Source organism: Corapipo altera, unplaced genomic scaffold, assembly GCF_003945725.1.
Source record: "Corapipo altera isolate COAL_440 unplaced genomic scaffold, ASM394572v1 133, whole genome shotgun sequence".
NCBI classification, from domain to species: domain Eukaryota; kingdom Metazoa; phylum Chordata; class Aves; order Passeriformes; family Pipridae; genus Corapipo; species Corapipo altera.
In genome coordinates, this window is record NW_020884939.1 from 137,737 (window position 1) to 157,859 (window position 20,123).

Genomic DNA, 20,123 nt, shown 5'->3' on the forward strand with positions numbered 1-20,123 from the left:
GAACCAAATTTGATGTGATAAAGACGGTTTGTTTTTGCAATATGAGGTCAAATTATTCCTGTGGTGTCTAGTGCTGTAACACTGCACAAAGTGTGGAATCCTTTCAGCCTGTGATTCAGATAGTCAAAGACTTGCAGACAAGACTATAGGGATGATGGAAAATCTTGTCTGAAGTCATGTTGAATCACACATGTGCCAGCTCTTATGTGGCCTGGTTTTTTCCTCCCTTTTTTTTCCTGATCTCCCCACTCTCCCTTTTGTAAGATTTAGTGTCTTTTAAAATTTAGTTACTCACTCAAAGCTTGAGGAAAAAGAAAAGACCAAATGTAGTTTGAAAAGCCAGTGAATTTTAGATCACATTAATTATTTTTCAATAATAGACCAAAGGATCAAAAATCCCCCTTTTCTACATCGAAATTACTCTGTGCTCCTGTGGTTTTTACCTTGTTTCACAAGCTACAATAATTTTGTTGTGGTTTTTTTTTTTTTAATGGCAACAAAAAATATTTTTTCTGTGTGACAGTGGTGTGCTAGATGTATCAAAAGGCAAGTGCAAACCTCTTTGTCAGGGAAAGCTGAAATTTTGTTTGTTGTATTCCAGAGAGATTTATAAATTACTACCTCTTGATATGGACAAGTGTCCTTAGGAAGATCGGCATTACATTTCAGGCAAAGAAAAGGGGTATTTACATGGTGTGTGCAATGGTACCAGCAACCATGTTGTGTTTTGCCAGAGCTGCAGTGTGCCCAGTCTCACAGCTTTCCCTATTAATGTTTAATAGGAAAAGCAGCAGGGCCCAGCACATTAGTGCTCCAGCACTGCAAAATGGGTTTGGAAACTGCACTGTGGTTGCTGGCAAATTTTTTTCAAATACCTGGATAATTACTGTTAATAAATCAGTACTGAGAAAGCTCCTGACAGCTGAATCAAAGAGTCACTTGGCAGTTGTAGGATAACAAAGTGTTATTTGACTGTAAGTGTTCAGGTAGGGAGCAGTTGTACAGTCCCAGTCAAACTCTTCTTCTGCAAAACGAGAGAGGACGGAATCCTGCTCCTGCAGAAATGGCTCCTCGGGATCCCCACGCCTGTCTGTGTGTCTGTTAGAAGTCGTGTGCTGAGGTGCTGCTAATTTAGCTCAAGTTTTTGCACTCCTAGGGATGACAAGAAGTGATGTAATATGGGCTAAGGAAGTGGGGAGAGCTGCATTTCCAAGGTTTGTCTCTTGCCATTCCAGACTTTTCCTGCCTAGAGCAGTCCATGGGCTGGTCCATCAGCTACTCTTATTCCAGAGCAGCAAAACTTGAGTCAGGCTGTTTTATCACTGTAGTGTAGTAGAGTCTTTTAATAGAACAGTCTTTCCACAGGGATGCATTTTTCCCAAAATGGCCACTGCAATGTACATCCAATGCAGTAATGACAGTCTGCTTGTTTTTCTGCTGTCACTGGTTTTACTGCTGTGGGGAGGGGGATTCTTATGCCATTTATAGTACCTGATTTAATTTTTTTGTAGGCTAGGACTGTTTCATTGACTTGAATTCTCTCCCTTCTCAGTTACTCCTCCTTTGCCCTGTTTAGTATAATACCTTCCAGGGTTTTGGTTGGGGTTTTGCTTGGTTGGCTTGGTTGTTTATTTTTGTGGTGGTTTGTTTGCTTTTTCCCGTGTGTTTGAAGCATCCATTTCAATGAGATTGAATCAGTGGCACTGTATTCATGCTCAACTTTTTGACAGCATGTGAAACTGCAATAAGAGTTAGATCTGGACAACCCTTCATGTTGTAAACCATTGATTTTGTGTCCTGAAGTAAGACTAGATTTGTGCCTAAATCTTCTGAAGTTTGAATCATTCATGTTTCTGTGCTTCTGTACTTGGTAGTCCACTGGCTTTGTAGGTCACTGGCGATAATACCATGTAAATGAGATCTCTCTAGGTAGAGAGAGCATCCACACAGGCTTGGTACCACTGAAACCATCCCAGAACCTGCCTGTGTTGTAAATTTAATGAATCTTGTGAAGAAATTCATAATGTTGGCAAAATATTTGAAGAGTTCACGGAATTAACTCTGTGGCCTGCAGTTCTACATGAAGATTCAAAAAACTAGAGAATAGATAGTGTAATTGAATTTCCTGGATTTCAGTAAACACACCGAGATGCAGTGGATATATTAAAAAAAAACATTAGTTTTAAAAATACAGCTGTACATTGTAAGTTGTCAATAAAACTACGTGATCCGAGTTCAGGGATAGAAACTGGAATATTTATTGAAGACGCAAAACACAATTTAAGGGTTTTGGGGGCAGGACATGTTAATGAGGAGGATGGGTTATGCTAACTAGGCGATGGATTATGTTAACTAGGGGATTACACAAGTTTCTGCTACAGTTACACAATTGGAGGGAAGAGAACAAAGGGGTTTCTACATGGTCTGATAACATCATCACAAAGTCTTTCCATGATCTTGGAGATCCCTTCCAACCCAGCTGATTCTATGATTCTATCTTACTGGAGGAGACAGGACAATCAACAAAGCTAAATATTAACAGGTCTTGTGTTGAAGGTCCTTAGAGTAAGGAATTTCTCCCAGCTTCTGCTGTCCATGGCCTGCTACATAATCTTATCAGCTCCTTCTCTGCTGATAGCTGAGCCTGGATCCCAACAGTGCATCACAAGTTCCAACAGTGATAAAGGATAGCATCTGTTAACAAATCAGGCCTCATCAATTCTTAGCCTAAGAAGGAAGAGAAATATGTAAAGCAAACAAATAAGCTGTGTGATTAAATATCTATACAATTTGTGATGCATTCCCCTTTGGGACCACTATGGGGAAGTACAATATTTCAAATTACCTTGCAAAGAAGCAGATGTGTTTTTTGGAATCTACTGCATGCATCAAACAGCAGTGTGAACTGCTGGCAGTTGTTGCTAACATATGAGTATTCCTGTTCTTTGTCTTGAGCTTAATAATTCTGGAGGTTTTCAAGTCTGTCCAATGGGAACTGACACCTATACAAAGGGTGTTATTAACAAGTTAAAAATCTCTATAAGCCTAGGAACTCTATGCAGATTATAGAATTTAATGACATTTTAGGCTGTAAGAAAACAAGGCCATCTTTATGCCCCTTAACTGTATCATCGCTGAAGGTCACAAATATCATCAGCTCCTCTACTGAAACTGGTGGCACGAACTCGGCTTCCATCACCCAGTGTGTGTTCAGTATGTGTCATGTGCCAATAATCAAACGTGAGCTGGGAAAATGTCCACAGAAAATATACCTTGGAGCTTAGGAAATACAATTGCTAAATCAGAGACTCTGTTTGCTGTAACAGTGGCTGCAAGTGCACACACAGGTTATCTGTAAACTCCCATCTTGTACTGACCAAAAGTTTCCCCATAAAAAATAGGCTGGCATGAAGGGCCATTTCCAGGGGATCCTGAGGGAGAGGAACATTTTAAATGTCATTACATTCTACTACTTTGCCATTATCTGATGACACAACTAATTATTCTCGGAAAATGTTGTTTATTTAAACAGTAATTCTTTAGTACCCTGTGTTCAGAATATTCTCAATGGGATCAAATAATTCCTTATAATATTAATCATCATAGCATGGAATCATCCTCAAGAGCGTAATTATTGGCAGTGCAACTAGCATGCAGCAGAAGTTCTTGTCAAGTCTACAGGTAAGGCAGATATGGATGTCTCCAAAAGGCATCATTAAAAGCAGCCATTTCAGCAGAAGAAGCTGAAATTTATGATCTTGATGTAATGACTTTGAACTGAAAGCAGTGAAGTCACTGAGCAAGTGGCAAATCATCCATGAATTTGTGACTTGCAGCTCCCTTGCTCACCAAAGTCTAATTGTATGGAAGAGCCCCAAATGTTGACTTGTTTTGATGTTCAGCTGAAAAAGAAACTTGCTAATAAGGAGTTGCAGTGCTGCTCGCCATCCAGAGCTCTTGACATGCTCAGTGAAAGGGAACGGACAAGGTACAGAGAGAAGTTATTTTGGATTCAGTCAGTTCTGCCCTGTACAAGAGAGATGTTGGATTGGGAGGGAGGCCTCTGAGAGGGAAAATCCAGCTCAGTCCCCCAGCATGAGCAGGAAAGGCAGGTGTTCCTGCTTCCTCACTCTAGTCATCACCTTAAGTGCTGATGATTCTGCTTTTCAGAGCAATAACTAAAGCAGTTTCTTCCATCCTTGTATTAACAAACTTAGTAAATCATATCCAGGATGATCTTTAGTGGGAAATTTCACAATTTATACTGGTACTTACAAGCCCAGTGAGCTCTGGGATATGTGCTCTCTACTTATAGTACAGTGGAGATTTCCTTGGCAGTATAAAAAGCAGTCCAGACAAATAACAGCTATGTTTTGGTTTTGTTACACCTCAGCATGTATCACTTCACAGTGACAAATATAAATCCCAGTTCTGATTTTGGATTCCTGGCCAAAAGCACTAGTAAGTTTTGTTGTCTCATACAATTTGGTATGTCTCTTTTGAGATACATTTCCCCATAAGGTGCCAGGTGCCTTGTGAGTGAGACAAGTTCTAGAGGCACTTGAGCTCTATGGACACTTCAGCGCAGCACTAAAAGCTGTAACAGCTGACAGGTCCTTATTTTCAGCTCATCTTCCCTTCTCGCTGGTGCACTGTGCTCTCCAGTGCTTTTCTGTAGCTGCTGCTTTATCCTTGTCAGCTGCCACAGAAAGGGCAACTTTTCATTGATCACTTTTGGTGCTAAAACTTGGGAAGGGATCTTGTTTCTTCTGAAGAAATGTGTGTTGAGCTTCCCAGTTGTTCGCTCGGCAGTACAGTTATTTTGTTCACTTTGCTTGTGAACACATTTGCTCAGCCTTAGCTTTCAAGTGCATATATAAATACAGAACTTAGTGAAGTGTTTGAAATGTGTTGGTAGTAATCTGTCAGTTGGGTGCTGAAGCTGCTGAAATCTGCACATAATAGGGTCAGCATTTTCACTGTTAAGGCAAAAAGCAGTTTTTAAGGATGTGTTGAGTAGTTCTTTGCTCAGTATTAAACTGTTAGTTTTTCAATAGAGAGACAAGGCTCTAGCTGCATTAAGCTTAATGTAGAAATTACTGTATAATTTTATGACCTGTATTATTCAGAAAGCCCGACAAGATGATACTAATGCTCTCTCCTGGTTGTAAATTCTGTAAGATGCTTAGATACCACATGGTTACAGCATTGGCATAAATATGCTGATTGATACAGATGTAATTAATTTTTAGATCTTTCTTGCAATTATTCTGGTGATAGATGTCTAAATTTGTCCATAACCTATTAGATAAAATGTCCCACTCTATTACTGCTACTTGTAAAATTTAATGTTTACAGGGCTTGAGGTTATGGTTCTGATGTTGCTTTTTTGTTCTACAGGTGTACTTGTGGATCCAGTAAAATTATGAGCTGAACTGCACACTAAAGTGTGGAGTTAGCTCCCAGGAACTGCAGCCCATGAGTACTTGAGAAGGGCTCTCTGGCCAAGGGGAAGGGATGACCAGTGGGGCTGATCCTGGGTCTGCAGGGCCCCAGGTGGGAGCAGTAGAAATTCAGTTTCGAGGCTGAGCATTGTTTCCTGAAGGTCTGTTTCTGAATTTTGGGAGGATACACAACTTCTACTGTCCTCACCGAGAAGTTGCTTGTGCTGCTGTTCTACTGTAGGTTTTAACTTCAGTTTATCCTGGTGGTTTTCAAAGGAAGGAATGGAGACCTCATGACAAGTAAGTGTTGGCCTAGTTTTCTTTTTTAGTTGAAAAAAGCTATGATGTTTGTCCTTTATTAAATTTGTTGTGGCATCAAAAATATCTTTGGAGATGCAAGGAATAAAACGATATATGGTCAACTTAGTTATACATTTTTATTTTGCTGCAGCTCTTGATAAAACCAGAGATATCATCAGGGCAATACCACTTCAGTTGCTTTTCATTTACTTTGATATACTCTGTAAGTGCCAACAGCTTTTAAAAGTAGTACTGTTCCAGTAAGGGGTTTGGCAGGAATAGGCCTGTATGTGTAGCCTGGGGATTCCTACCAGGTGCTGCTGTTGTACCTGAGAAAGGAAGTAAAGAAATAAGATGATGGTGGTGAACTTTGTCCATGTGGGGATACAACTGAACCTTGTATAATTTAAACTCCTGCTGGACTGAATGGATGAAGTTCAGAGGATGAATACGGACCATGCCCTTTAATGTATTTTCCCAGCTGAGAGAATAACAGGGAATACACTATGAATGATACTCATTCAGTCTATCTGATTGCTGCATGGTAAAGATGAATTAAATATTTCCAATTTTTAAAGCATGGAAAAGACCTGAATGTTCTATGAAGGAGCTTTGTGTAAGTATTACTGTTTCTTTAGCAAGTAGTGCATCAGTCACCATTATGGTGGCCATAAATAAGTAACTGTTTAAAGCCAAGAATTTATCGTTGTTTCAAACAATGTTTTAATAGTCTGATATTTCAAATTATCACTTTAGTTAAAATATACACTCATAGTTCATATTAACATAGAAAGCTTCAAAAGTCAGATGTAGTTTCCTACAGGTGTTAGGGATGTCTAAGCTGAAGAGGGTAATTGGAGTTTGGAGACTGTGTGCCAGGACATGTTAAATTGTTTCACTTGGGTGTGTGCAGGTGCTCAAACTGCTGTTTGTTGGCAGCACCCTCAGAAACGAGGAGGCCTCTTTACCGGTGTAAAGGCTTCTGGGCTTCAAAAGGTGAGTTTTTATGCTGGGCACAAACGAGAAAGGAAAAGGTCCCAGTTCCAAATGTTTCCTTCTTCTTGAGAAGAGACAGGAAAACTTCAGTGTCTAAAGCTTCCCCTTTATTTTTAATGTGCTAACCTGGTTTCGTGTCAATAGGAACCTCCAACTATGTACTCTTGTACATGTTGTTTTAATACATTGACTTGAGTCACTTAAATATTCTTGTTGTTGAACAGCTTCTTGTGTAAAAACCATGTAAATTTGCAAGGAGGTTTTTTCTAGGGCGATGATAACCCCTGAGAAAGCCTCCACTTAGTAGGAGAAGCAAAAAATCTGTGTAAATTCAAATCTTAATCAGGAGGCAGGAGACTTTAATTAGGGTGTCAGTGTGAGGATGTGGGTGGGCAGTAGCTGTTTGCAGGGTTGGTTCTTTGTTCTGCGGTGGCTCCCTCTGTGTTACTGGTGTTTCATGGCAATCCCCTTTGGGATTTGGGATCTGCTCTCTTTCTCTTCTTCCCTTCAACCAAATGGACTTGAAATCTGCTACTTGTAATGAAAACTTGAATACAGAAGCATCAAGTAGCTGGAGATTAGCAAAACAGTAAATGTTAGACAATTATGTACTCTTCAGTGTGCAGTGTTTGCCAAAGCTTTCTCTTTGTCAATACAGTGCTATGTCTGAAGATGCACTTGCCTTGGAATTTGGAAAACAAATACTGATTTGTGCTTTTGAGCAAGTGGTAAGCCCTGGAGAAAAGCACTTGCCCATCTTTCTTCTGATGCTCACCTTCATAGGATGTATATTTATAACCTTACTGTTCTAATAATCTTAAACAACTAGCCCTGAAGATAACTGAAGCATGACTTTGTTGCAATTTATCCTTCTTGCTGAAAGGGATTAAATAATATAAATCAAAGGTTAGTGAAAGCATTGCCTTGAATTTTAGATGCTTTTCAGTGCATCTTTTAGAAGGCTCTCTTTGAATTTCTTTGTTAAAAATACTCTGTAAGGGGAAAAATATCACTTGGGATCTGTATATTATTCTGTGAATGTTTTGCTGGTAGCAACAGGAGACAATGGATGTCAAAAGAACCAGGTGCAAGAATTACTTTCTAGATGCATAGGACAATCTGTGCACAAGCTCATATAATACTATATAATATATATAGTATAATATACATACTATATATATATATTATATATATTTAATATATAATACTTCGTAAGACTGGTGCCAGTCAGAGTTTTATATGACTTGAGGACTGGAGAGAAAGCCTAAACTCACCTGCAATCAAAAACTATGTCTGTTGGACAAGAGAATGTTCAACAAATTGTAGCATTGTCTTGGAAATCACCACAATTTACACCTTGCTCTGTTTGGTTATCGCGACTCTCCTGAGGTGAGCTGCAGCTGTGCTGCAGGTGACCCAGAGTGTTGATTGAGAAAGGCTACTCCATAGGTTCTCAAAAGTTTTGATGGGCAGCAAACTTTGGTGTGTCTGGGTTGCCCATGCAACTGGCTCCTGGGACTGCAGCTGGTACTCTTCACTCTTAGACCATTCCTCTGGTGCTGTTCAGGTCAGGAATCTCTATCTCCAAAGCCAGGCTTCATTCATGGGTGGAAGGCCTAACTAACTTAGAAGGGCTATCCATACTTCATTATTTGTAACAAACAAAGGTTTATTTTCTTCTTTTTTGTCGTTGTTGTTTTGCTTAGCTGCTGACCTTAAAATAGACATCTGAGTAATAACGGAGATGAGATTGAATGTAAACCATCTTAAAAAGACAAATGCCACGAGAACCTTAAAAAACTGTCTTAATCTTAATCAAACTCTGTTTTCGTTATCTGCAAAGGGTGTTCATGGATCTCCTGGTATAGCCAAATGCATTAGTCCTATTGGAGAGCCTAATCTGCACCATGGGTTGGTGGTGCCTGATCTTTCTGGCTGGGATGGACACTTAATTTAATCTTGAACCAGAGGAGCACCCTTCATACCTCCCTGGTAGGTGGAGTGGCAGTAGGATGGGAGAGTTCTCGCTGTCAATGTGAAAACTTGGAGAGTACTACTGCCATTTGTTTGGCTGCTGTCTGCTCCTTCCTTGGTGAATGGAAAAAGAGAGACCAGTGGGGTGGATGGCTCTTATAGGAGCTCAGGGTCTGTGCCTTTGGCTTTTTAGGCTCACCCTGCACCTCTCAATCCCCAGAGGAGAAGCATTTACCTATTGGATTTTATCTACACAGTCAGGGGCTCAAATCAGGATCTCCAGGATACAGCTGTCTTGTCACTTGCTATAATTAGACTTCAAAGGCCCGACTTCAGGCCAGAATCTGGAGTTCTTTTTAAGCGCCATGGCAGACCTACACTGCAACAGGGTTTTTTATCACAGTCCTACTTGTTTTAAACCAGAAGCATGTTATAAAGCAGTAATTCTCTACAGGTTTCAAAGCTTAGAGTGTATTGTTAGTTACCTGCTGGAGTGCTGTGCTCTTTCAGTTCTCAGGTTTATCAGGTTTTTGTTTTAAGATGAGTCTCCCTGTGTCCTCATACCAGTTCAGCTAAGAGCAGTCCTGCTCGTGCAGTGTATTTCTTCCTTTATTTCATGGCTTCACATTAGGATACAGAATTACTCAGAAAGCCAGAGGCTTTCTCAAGGCCTGCTTGTTAGTTATTCCTCCTCTATAGACACAGCCAGCCTGGATCTTTCTGTAGTTATGTGATACAGGCTCCGTGTGAAGAGGCTGAAAAGCTCAAGTACCTGCTGCATTTGGCACACCTCTGGGCTTTGAGGCTTCCGCGTCTGTCGTGATTCCTTTCATTCCCTCTGGAAGTGAGGGAAGGAGCTCACAATGTGTGGTGGGGGGAAACAGTTTTCCCCCTGAAGTTATAAAATGGTAAAACCCCAGGGGGTGGTGACCCTTGAAGTTTTGAGGTTTTACCCAATGAGAACTTCTGCAAAATATAAACATATCACAAGCAGAATGGAAGACAAGGTGGTCGTAGTTGTTGTTGAAGTAGCAGCCATGTAGTGAAGCCACTAGGAGTGAGAGCAGGAGCCCCCCTGGGGGGCTCTGGCCCCCCCCCCCCCCAGCCCCTGGCTGGGGTGGGCTGCAGGGACTTGGAACAGTGTTAAACTGGGCTAAGTGCCTGTAGCTAGAAAGCTGAAGGAGTTTTCTCCACCTTGATTAGGCAGCAGGAGCAGTGGCAGAGACAGCAGTGAACAGAGGCTATGGCTGAAAGCCAACAGAAAAGAACTGAACTGGAAAAGCAGCAGAAACAAGCCTGCAGCCGAGCAGGGAGATACAGAGTTGTCTGAGAGAGCCAAGAGAGAGCCAGCAGCAGAGAGAGAACTAGGCTCTACAGAGAGAGAGAGAGTTGGGGTAAGAACTGAAATAAAACCCCATACCCCTCTGAGACCTCTGAGAAAGGAGGAGGATGATGGACTCTTACTTGAAAGAGTCTTAAAGTGCTACAGCACTTGCAGAAAGGAGCTGAAAAGGAATGCGGAGGGGGTGACCTTGGCCCCCCTGCTGCTTGAGACAGAGCACAGAGCTCTGCAAAGGGGGCTTGAATCTCCTGAAGATACAGACCGTCACAAGACCCCCGTGCTTCGTGGTATGACTGTGGTGACGTGACCGTTGTCTGGGTGAACGCAGCCCATGGAAGATAAGACCCTCGCTTGAAGATGAGTGGCCAAGGGGCTTGGATACCCCCTCATGTGTACTGGCAGAGATCCAGCTACAGCTGCTGCATGAGAAGAAGAGAACCTGCTGCCTTAGAGACATTGCTGCTCTGAGAGTGGAAAAGGATCTTTTCCTACTTCCTCCTGGACTTTTATTTGGCGGGGAGAAGAGATTTGATCCATTGTAAATACTTATGTCATGGCAGAGATAGCTAAGATTGTATATAATGTATTGTAGTATTTATTTGTACAGTCATTGTAATATATATTCCCTTTCCCCCATTTGAGTCTCGTGTGGTGTCTGGAAAACCCATCTCACAGTGGGTTGAGATGTGGGAGGGCGTTTGGACTAGGGAATTGGATTTTGGAGCTCTCAAACCATGACACAATATGAAGGCAGTCTGAGTTCCAGATGAGTCTCATGTGATGCTCTTTTTGGAGTAGACTTTCTAGTAGCTGGGGAACAATGATACAATTCTAATTACTCTCACTAAAATGTAAAATAAAGGTTTTCTGAAGTTTTAACAGCATTGAGCTGACTCGTGCACTTCTGCCAGTCATTCCGTATTTCAGTCACTAAAGACTTTTTTTCTTTTCAGTGAAAAGTACTTTATTTAAAATAAAGATTGTGTGCATTTTTCATTTGTCACACCTTGAAACTTGAATTTGAGCTGGTGGCAGAGAAAATGTTCTTTTGATGCATTTTAGGGGACAAAATAGTTGTCTTTTTCAAGTACTTTTTTCTCAGTAAAGGAAGGTGTTTTTGTTGTTAAAAATACATTGTGTTAATTGTACGCATATGTAGGAATTGATCTCCCTCCTAGAGGGATGGTGAAGAGGCTCCAGAACTCATGGGTGAAATGTTAGGAATCTGCAGGTGTGGGTGAAAGTATGAACCAGATTTCTTGTGCCAGATCTACCTGCTTACAAAGGTCTCCAACTGTGCAGGCAGGGTTGTTTAGGATAGGAATTGCCTTGCTCCAGATCATCCAGCTGTCCCTAAAAATGGCCCTTCTGTATGAGCAGAGAGTGAAGTACATCCGTGTGATGGTTTGGACATGTTGGATGTCCCGTGCCCTGCTGCCTTCAGGCTGGCCAGACTTGGGAGGTTTGCTCCAAACCAAGACCACTGTTAATCTCTGTGGAGGCTTACAGGATATAATCCTCCCTGGTCCTCACTTACAAATATGCCTGAAATAATTTCTGGTTTCCAAACTGCCCTGGAGGGCCACGAGCAGCTACAGTTCAAAGGAGTGAGCTGATGGCTGTTGAAAACGATTGTGATTCTGAGGTTCTGCACTGCAGGACTTGCTTGCAGAAGGGTCTTTAATTCTGAAGCATTTATGCTCTCCTTATGCAAGGAGTTTTATTTTTTCTTGATGCCAGCAGGATTATCTGGTTGCTGGTGCTATAAATGTTGCCCATGTGAATGTCCTGAGGAATCCTGCAAGACACTTTCCCTACTTAGTAATTTTGCATGGGATGGAGCTGGAACTGAAGCCTGAGATAACTTTCTTATGCCAGTGAACTGCTTAAAGAAGTGGTGCAAGAGGTGTCAATAACTGTGCAGGACAGGACTGAAAAAGAGGCTTTTTGGTGTTTGGTATATTGTGTTGGGGTCCAGAGACTTCCTATGTGTATTCACTCCCTGTATATTACCTAGTTCTCTAGATTTACTGGGTATCCTGGCTGAGGGCTGCCAAGGAATAAAATGTACCCCATGAAATGCTGATCAGCACAAACAACAGAGCTGTGAGCAATTTATATTCTCTAATTATTAAAGATTCAGACATGCAAGATGAGCTTACATCTTTGCAATTATCTAGTAAGGTAGTAGAAAATAAATTTAATTAAGCAAGTATATCTTGGAAACATAGAGTAGTGATTCCAGCTCGTTACTAATTTCAGAGTGTGCTTGAAATACTTTGTTAGTAGAAAGACAATTTCCTGTCCTGCAGTAACCCTCAGCTGATGTGAAATGAATCCCAGACCGTTTCTTGCCTGCTGCTCTCATCACCAAGCTCAGCTGCTTTTCCCAAGCTGAAGATGCCTCTAATATATGTCCAAGAAGAGAAGCGTGTTCCAAAGTGGAGTGTGCACTGGAAATGCCACGTTGCAGTGGAAGTGGTAGGAGAGTGCCTTGGTTATAATGGTGGGAATTGGAGCAGCTGGCTTGTTTTGGCTCACTGAGAGCTGCCCAGGGGAGGCCAGGCAGTGCCCTCACCACGTGCTCCACTGGCCCTTGGAGCTCTAGGCTGGGCCTGGGTATCCTCCACAGGGGCAGAAGGAAAGAGGCTCCAGCTGCTCCCCGCTGAGCTGGGCTCTCCTTGTTTCACAGTGGTGTAAAGGAAGGGGATTGCCTGACAAAGGAACAGTCAGCTGCTGTGCACAGGAGAGTGGGGATTTCTGTGGGGTGATTTGACCAGAGTAAAGACAGAAAAGCTTGTTTTGCACACTCTTTGCTTGAGTTGCAAGGATTGAAGTTGTGGCTCTCAGCTTGGGAAGGAGGGAAAGGGAATGTTTAAGTAGTCAAGTCACCAATTCTGGATATATAAGTCTCAAAAATTACAGGAGTTGTAAAAACCCAACCAAATCAAGCTTTGTAGTGCTATACAGCAAATTCTTATGTGCACAGGTGTGGATAAGTTTTCCTGCTCTAACAAAAAAGTTTGCAAATTAAGATTTTATGGCAATTGAGTAAAAAATACTGACTGCTTATAGTATAACTTCTTTCACCAGGAACAATTTTCCATGCTTAGTCAGAAAGGTTAATTCTGGCTTTGCCATTTTATTTTTGCTTCTCCTCTATGGTCTCCTTTAGTCTTTCCCAGATTCTGCCCAGGTTGATGGATCCAGTGCTGGCAAAGCCCTCGGCATCACTCTGTGGTGGCTGAGGGGTGACACTGGTGGGGCTGGTCCCTGGCTGGGTCAGACCAGTGTGTGCAGGAGATGTTCAAGCCAATCCATAAAATAAACAGCATTTCTCCTGCCTTGAATGGCAAAAAGCTGGCATGTTTATAAACTTCAAAAAGTTTTAACAAAACAAATATTTGACTTTTAAAAAAAAGGCTTTTAATAATTTTTAATAGAGAATTTGTTCTAAGTATCAGACACTGGATCTCTGCTTCCAAGTCGGGATATCTGTGCAGTGGAGTGGCATGTAATAGATGAGATTAACTCCATGTGACCTCAGTGTCACCTTTTCAAAATTTGCAATAATTATATACAGCAGAAACCAAGCAGGGATGTCTGCAACTGGAGCTGTAGAAAATAATTAGCGGTCATTTATCATCTTGGTCCCTAAACAAGAAGCAGAAAAATGCTCAAGAATCTTTAAGAAAAATATTTTCAAACAAAATTTATTTTCCTACAATCTCAGAATGGTTTTTCTTTTTTTCTCAATAGAAGTAGTCAACACATGGAAAGCAGTTGTGTGAAAACAGCAACATGTGAACAGCAGCTGAGAAGCTTGATAGTTTCTTAGGCAACTTAAGTGCTTTTAAGACTATTTCTTTGGAATATTTGTCTATGGTAAAGATTAACCATAGGCCAAATGGACGTACAGTGCCTTTTCAGTTGTAACAGAATAGAATTTTTCTCCCACCATTTGGCTTACTTTAGCTATGGGCATTGTTATGTTAATTTGCAAATACACAATATTTTCAGTCTCTTGTCAGTAAAGACACGGTTCTGTTGACCTGAAAGCAAAACTGTGGTTTTTTTTTTCTTTATGGAGCATAAAATTGAAGTACTATGTTTTTAATTTTTGCAAAGAGAAAGTTCTATAAGAGTATTTGTTAGGGTCATGTAATTAGGAACTTGCTCAGCACATAGTTTTGGGAAATACACTTGGTATGCACATGCACAGCTGTTCTTAAATATGGAACAAGTGGGAGCTTAAGAGCCCTGGGCTTGCATGGTTGATCCACTATTGGTTTGAGATTTATTCTGTATTATTTAGAAGGTATGACTTTGGAAGCAATTACATGGTTCTTTCCTTTCCTTTCATGCCCACTCTGCATTGGCCAATGAATAATTTCCTATATTTTAAAATTGGAGATGCAGTTTTTCCTGTCTCTGAGCTTAAACATCTCATTTGCATATGTAAATGATGTTTGGAAAAGGTAAAGCACATAATGCTAGATTAAAGAGCAAAATAGCTAATAGGTTGTCAAGTGGTAATTTTTAGTTAATGTCCTAAAACCAGCAATTTTGTTTACCTTAGATATGAGTGCCATGGGCTCCTAAACTGTTTCAACTAATAAAACCAATATTTAGATACTGTTCATATTTACTTATTTTCTTCAATTACTCTCTGTCATTTTATTTGCTTTTTGAAGAGGCAGACAACAAATCTGTCAGCTATATCGATATTCATTACCTGTTACTTAAACTGTAGACTCAATAATCTAGTTTTAGGAAATGTCTTTTTAACCCTTTAACACTTTTCTATGGCTTTAAACCATATTTCAATTACAAAATAAATATGTTATTTTTCAGCAAAAAATAAACTGAACGCACATCTTGCCTTGTAAGTAAGGAGATAGGGAAGGGAAGGAAATGTCCAAAGCAATCAAATCTGTTCCTCATAAAGACCATTATCTACCTTAATGTAATCATGCTCAAGTCCAGACATCCCTTAATCAATGCAGTCTGGACAGATATCACTACAGCTCTTCAGAAAGTACAGATAACACCAGTGTCAGTTGTGTGACTTGAGGAGAGGCTTAAATGTGCATCCAGAAAGCAATGAAACCAGGAGATAAGAGAGAGCTCTGAACTGTGTCTCTGGTGACACAAGTAATATAGTTCCAGTGGTAATTTTTTGATAGCTGACTGTACATTTTTCATCAATAAAGGCAGAATGACCAGAATGAAAAGTACCTGCTGCAAAGGCAAGGCTGAAATCTGTTCTGGGAGACTTGACAGTTAGTGGAGAGACCTTTAGGTGTTTCTGAGTAGCTTTGTTTGGGGACCAACACTTTCAACATTCTAGCAAAAGAAGAGTTAATTTTTTCCCCCCTCCTTCAACTTTTAATATTTATTTTAACATGATTTTCTCAGATACCCAGGATTCTGGACAACTAGGCTGTTGTGTGCTCTGAAGGAGTTGACAACACTGAGGGGTCAGGAGGCTGGAACTTAAGTGCCTGTGTATTTTAGAGTGTAGAAGTGAAAGATCTTACAACGGGCCAAGGAATGTACAGTGTTCTGAGTGGTGGTGTGACCAACAAATGGCACCTGACTTTGGGGTTGCCCCTGTGCCTTACACCTGCTGATGATGTGAGCCACAAGGAGAGTGAAGGAGCTTGCCCAGTGTAGGAGTGAGTGAGTGCCTCCCAGGAGATGCTGCAGTGTTTGGCCTTAGGTGTTCATTGGTTTGATTTTTTTTTTTTTTAAGTCAGAAATTGGGCCAGTTGCACTGAAGGGAAGAAGGCTTCTGCAAGTGTAGGAAATCTCATTCATGTGCAGCTCTGAGGGTAATGGCCTACAAGGAGAATCCTTAAATGATAGGACGGGCCCCTGAGAGAACTGCTGGTGTTCAGGAAAGGATCTTGTCAACACCACCCCAAAATGAGATACTTTAATTGGAAGAAGTACAACTAAAATGATGCAGAAGAGGAGTCAAAATGGGAGAGTCTCTTCTAGTTGGCAGAACAGCAAGCCAGCTGTTGGCTTGGGACTCCTTCCTGCCAGATCCCAAAGGGAGCGTGGGCCTCCCATCTTTGCACTGCTCCTGTCAGACATGCTCTAAAAAGCCAGATGAAGCCTTTATTCCCAGTTCTTGTGCTGGATGTCAGGAGTTTTTAAAATAATGCATATGAAATGGATGTTGTTAATACAGGTGCTGCTTTGTGTGGCCAGCTGTCTTAACACTAATCCTGCAAATTTCTATCCTATGGAATAGGACTAGTGCCTAGATCTGCATTTCTAATCACAGTAATGAGAGTAGTCACATGCAAAATCCTGCAGGGTTACAAGCAAAGCCCTGAATATGTTGCATCTGAAATGCTGGTGAGACTGCCTTCTGCAGTTATTTATGCTTGGTTTCCCAGGGCTCACCAAGGCAGAAAGTGGCTATAGAGCAGCTATTACTTCTGCTTTTCCCTTTCTTCTTACTACCCCTTAAGTTAGACCTCTTCCTAGACCAGCCAGATTGATCAAGAGCCTATTGTGTATGTGATATTCCCAGGATGCTCTCTGTAATCCCCATTACAGTTTGTGCTCCTAGAACCTCCCAGAGGAGTAAATTTTTGAAGCAGAATTCTTAGTTAGAATAAAAGAAGATTTTGGGTTTCTTAAAAAGAATGAATAATTTCCTGTGTGACTTAATAGACCCAAGGCAATGAATGAATGTTTTCTCCCTTTACAGATGAAAAATATGTGTGATGTTAGAGTGAGAGTCTTGGACAGTAGATACATTTACTATTTGTGCAAGACTTTCCTCTTGTCCTAACACCAGTGGTGGAAAGAGAAAGAACTTGTACCTTGATAATAATTCTACTGGAACAAAGATTTCTCTATGAGGGTGTCCAAGAGAGAACATCTGTCATTTCTCTCTACTGAGTTTTCTGCCTTCCTCTCTGAATCAGGCTTTTTTCTCTGATGAGAAATTACGAGTGTAATTCCTGACAGCCCTGTTGGTTTCTCTCCTGTGATCTGGAGGAAGCACAGAGCAGGACCATGGCAGTAGCTGTGGAAGAAAACTTAAACTACATCCCTTGTACCCTGGTATTTGAATGATCCCTCAGTGCTGTTGCTGCTGTGCAGGTTTAATGCTCACCTTGTGAGAAATCATTCTGTCTGGTTCTTCTCTGAGCTCTTTCTCAAGTAAGATTACCACTGCAGGGCTTGATCCTTTGGATCCATTTGCTTTTCTGTACCTGACATGATTTGTTCAGGGTTGGAAAGGAACCAGCTTCATGAAGTAGGAGTTGCACTGTGAATTTCAATAACTTATCTTCTGGCACTTTCTGGCTGCTGAAGGATGATAAAAACATTGCCTCAAGAAGTCTTCACCACTGACTCCCAGATTCTGAAAGAAGTTCAGACTTTTCACCTCTTTTTCTTTTTCCTGGGGAAAGAGGGTTGGCTTGGCTAAGTTTAAAGGTACAGCACTGCTGGATCAGCAAGGGCAAGGAGGTTGATGCAGGATTCTTGTTATTAGTTTCCAACCACTGCTTAACCAGAGGAGTGTAGGTACTACACTGTATTTTATGAATTTGCTGAAGTGCACAGGGGTGATGCTTAGTTAAACCTTGGTGATTATAGACACTGGCCTCAAGCACAAACAAAGCTGCAGCTGTTTGGGGTGATGTGGCTTGTGAGATCTCTATTGCAAAGACCACACTCACTGCCAGAGGGGAGTGAAGGAGAGAAATAAATCGCTGCCAGAGCATGATGCACCTTGCATGGGCCTGGAGAGGAGAGAGTTCATTCCACAGCTCTCACTGGAGTGCTTTGTAACAGCCAGCTTTGGAAGGGTGCATGGAGGAAATTGAGATGTAGCCAGCAAACCAAGATATTTTTGCTTTTTACTACTTGGATGTTGGATGTTTATGTTCTTCTTTTGTAATTGCTTTTTTGTCTTGTAAGTTAAGTTATTTAGGAAGCAGCCTACTTATTAGATGCATCTCAGAAAAGGATTAAATTGTGGTTTAGCCCTCTCTTTAGAGTGTGAGCACATGGCTGGATAGCCTAAAATATTAATGGATTTCAAGAGTTTAGGATGAGAGGAAGTAAGTCAGGACAGATCAAGGACACGTTGTGACAGAGAGGAAACAGAATGGATAAAAGAATTTAAAATACCAACCCAGTGCAAATACTAAAAAACCCATAATAGCAAATGGAATTTGATAAGGAGTTGATAGGGAAAGTAGGATTAATGGGGAAGCTGAAATAGCTGTCATAATGATACCAGTATGAAGACACAGATGTATTTCCATATAACAATCTCTTTGTAAGCAGCAATTTTTGTCTTTACTTAAAATAAATGTTGTCTATTACTACATAAATATAGGACATACATGAACAAGCTGGAAAACAAAATTATCCTGATGAACTTCTGAATTTATCTGCAAAATTGAAAAAGCATTAGTATCACTAGTATACCCCAGTAAAGCTAAATCTGGCAGGTAAGCTGGAGCAAGGCTAGGGTTGAATTCTTAGTGTGTATGGCTAAGAACTGGGCCTTTGGTGCTTCTTCTGTTGTTTTATTTACTTTGCTATAAGATTTGTAAACTTGCTTAGTTTTCCTGTGCCTTTGTTTACTCATCTTTACTTAATGAAAGGAAGATTCATGCTGAAAAAACCAGACAAACAAAAAAACCAAACAAAAAAGATTGTGAAATTCACGGGTGTGTGTTTTAACTTCTAATGTTTTCTTATCACTAAAACTTGTTTTAACTGCAGGCATGCCTTCAAAATATTTTTTATTAGGAGAATTGCTTTATCACCTTTAAAAATTCTTGAAATCGTAACATTTGAAACTCAAGGATTTACGTCTCACGATCTTTTAGGGTTGCCTACTTTCCTCTTAAGTCTCCAGGTAAGCAGTTTAAGATTTCTGTGCATTAGTTAAAAATCAGTGCACCAGAGATCAGTATTCTCTCGCTGCTTTATCACAGAGATAGTATTTACTTTGTGCAAGTTTCTTCTGCCTCTGTTTTCCTCTGTTATATGGGATGAAATATTTTGTTCAGGGCACTGCTGTCTTCAAACCCTCTGCCCTAGTGAGAGACATTCAAATATTATAGGGACAGAACATGGGAAGACTGACACAGACGAGTTAATGTTAGATTCCCATCTCCCATAAAAACCCAACCAGCTGAGACAGTAATTTAACATTGGAGACTTCTGCAGAGACTTGTTCAGATGTGCTTTGCTTAAATTTCATTCAGGCTTGTGTGGTTTGAAATAACAGCAGCTGAACATGGATTGACTGAGGACTCAGGAATGTGAAAGCCTCTGGAAAGGGCAAGGCACAGGCCATAGGTTCAGAGCTACTTGAGAGAAGAACAATAACTATTCAGAGCAGAACCTGAACTAAAAAAAAATATAATTTTCCTTCCTCTTGTCTCCTCCCTCTCGCCTGGAATTTTGGTTAAAGGGGTGGGAAGGGGAGTCATCAAAACCAATGGCAATATTTCTTTGAAAGTGTTCATTGGGTTTGGATGCTCTTTGAAAAATATTTTTTTCTTTTAAAGCAATGAACATTTCCCCCATGTATATGAAAAGAAGATTATCTTCCTGTCTCCTTTGCTTGTTTGGCAAGACACTGAGGAAGTGTGAAGATGGCATTTCCTGAGGACAGTGTAACAATAGAAATGAAAAGTGTTTTCCCAAAAATCTGATCTTTTCCTAGCCAGCAATAGGAAATGAAATTTTGAGAGATAAGTTAAGAAAAACATGAAGAGGAAAGTCTTTATTTCCTTGCTGATTCCAGACTTTTATAGTCAGAAAGCAAGGGAAAAGAAACCTAGTGGGTTAGGGATGACCTACGAAAATGGATGCAAGGAATATATTATTTGTGTGTGTGTTTTTCCCAGGTTTTCAGACAAAGTAAAATGTGTGTTTGAAATGTTCTGTGAAGGATCACCTAGCAAATGCTTTTAAATGAACAAAACAATACTATTTCCACATACTCCTACAGCTTAGAAAGCAACTGAGAATATGCTGTCTGTGTGTGTTTGTGTCTGAAAGGGAAAGCCTCT

At 40.7% G+C, this 20,123-nt stretch overlaps 1 long non-coding RNA gene across 4 annotated transcripts in view; it reads left to right on the top strand.

Annotated features, from left to right (window-relative positions):
- Positions 1 to 20,123, top strand: part of LOC113955435 — a 320,550-nt gene that overhangs the window by 9,207 nt on the left and 291,220 nt on the right. For all 4 annotated transcript variants that reach the window (XR_003530550.1, XR_003530551.1, XR_003530552.1 and 1 more), the window contains exon 4: positions 5,401 to 5,744. This is a non-coding gene — a long non-coding RNA (uncharacterized LOC113955435). The remainder of the gene's footprint in view (positions 1 to 5,400; positions 5,745 to 20,123) is intronic.